Source organism: Austrofundulus limnaeus, unplaced genomic scaffold (genome assembly GCF_001266775.1).
Source record: "Austrofundulus limnaeus strain Quisiro unplaced genomic scaffold, Austrofundulus_limnaeus-1.0 Scaffold983, whole genome shotgun sequence".
NCBI lineage: Eukaryota > Metazoa > Chordata > Actinopteri > Cyprinodontiformes > Rivulidae > Austrofundulus > Austrofundulus limnaeus.
Genome location: NW_013953385.1, coordinates 23,377 through 24,972, shown reverse-complemented (window position 1 = coordinate 24,972; position 1,596 = coordinate 23,377).

Genomic DNA, 1,596 nt, shown 5'->3' with positions numbered 1-1,596 from the left:
TCCTCATCTCTGAAAGAGTGACCGCTGGCCTGTAAATGAGTGAAAACTGCAGAGTTCTGGCCATTTTAATCAGCCAGTTGCTTTTTTATTAGCTACTTAGCATGTTGAACACGATTAGTAAGACTGGGCGGTCAGATCTAAAATGAGGATTTTCACACAAAAAACAACAGTTCAAGTGAGTTGAAGAAACGTATAGGTGTTATAAAGAGAAAGCTGTATAAAAACTGGTTCAAGATAGAAATATTTATTATGGCTTTAACAAAGAAACTTGTCACTTAAACAGTTYAATAAAGGTTAGCCATTACGCTTTAATCTTGGCACTGAAACATTATGACCTGAAATATGAAGTATTTCATTTATTTTTATATATATGTTGACAGTAAAAGTTGTACATTTGTGCATGTGACAACATTTTTTTATTGTACAGAATGTGCAAGCCATGAAACATCGTCTGTAAACTGAACACATGCAGGAAAAGATTAGCATCCAGCAGCAACAGAAGCACAAAGGAAAACAGCGAAATGATACAAGCATCTCAGAACGTTTGATTCGTCACAGATGCTAACCACAGCTGGTAAACATGCGGAGGAGACTGAGGACGTTCACAACAACCTTTATGTGTTGTTACAAGGAAACAGACAGGAGCACTGTAGTATTGTTTTATTTTTATAGTTTGAAATTGTTCTGATCTTAAAAACTACTTCAGCCTTCCAGGTTAAAATGTCACCCGCTTCGGATGTTATCATCCATTAAATGAACGTTATTAGCCATTATCAGTCCCATAGAATGGCTTCAGACTGTCAGCTGGTTAGTATGAGGCATAAAACCACTAAGCTTTTTTTAATGCAATCTGATTAATATGACTCATAAAACTACTTAAGTTTTTTATGCAATCTGTTTAATATGAGGCATAAAACCACTAAGGTTTTTATGCAATCTGGTTAATATGACGTATAAAACTACTTAAGTTTTTTATGCAATCTGGTTAATATGACTCATAAAACCACTAAAGTTTTTTATGTAATCTGGTTAATATGAGGCATAAAACCACTTAAGTTTTTTATGCAATCTGGTTAATATGAGGCATAAAACCACTTAAGTTTTTAATGTAATCTGGTTAATATGACTCATAAAACCACTAAGGTTTTTTTATGCAATCTGGTTAATATGAGGAATAAAACCACTTAAGTTTTTTATGCAATCTGGTTAAAATGACTCATAAAACCACTAAAGTTTTTTATGTAATCTGGTTAATATGAGGCATAAAACCACTTAAGTTTTTTTATGCAATCTGGTTAAAATGAGGCAAAAAAAAACCACTTAAGTTTTTTATGTAATCTGGTTAATATGACTCATAAAACCACTAAGGTTTTTTATGTAATCTGGTTAATATGAGGCATAAAACCACTAAAGTTTTTTTATGTAATCTGGTTAATATGAGGCATAAAACCACTAAGCTTTTTTTTAATGCAATCTGGTTAATATGACGCATAAAACTACTTAAGTTTTTTATGCAATCTGGTTAATATGACTCATAAAACCACTAAGGTTTTTTATGTAATCTGGTTAATATGAGGCATAAAACCACTAAGCTTT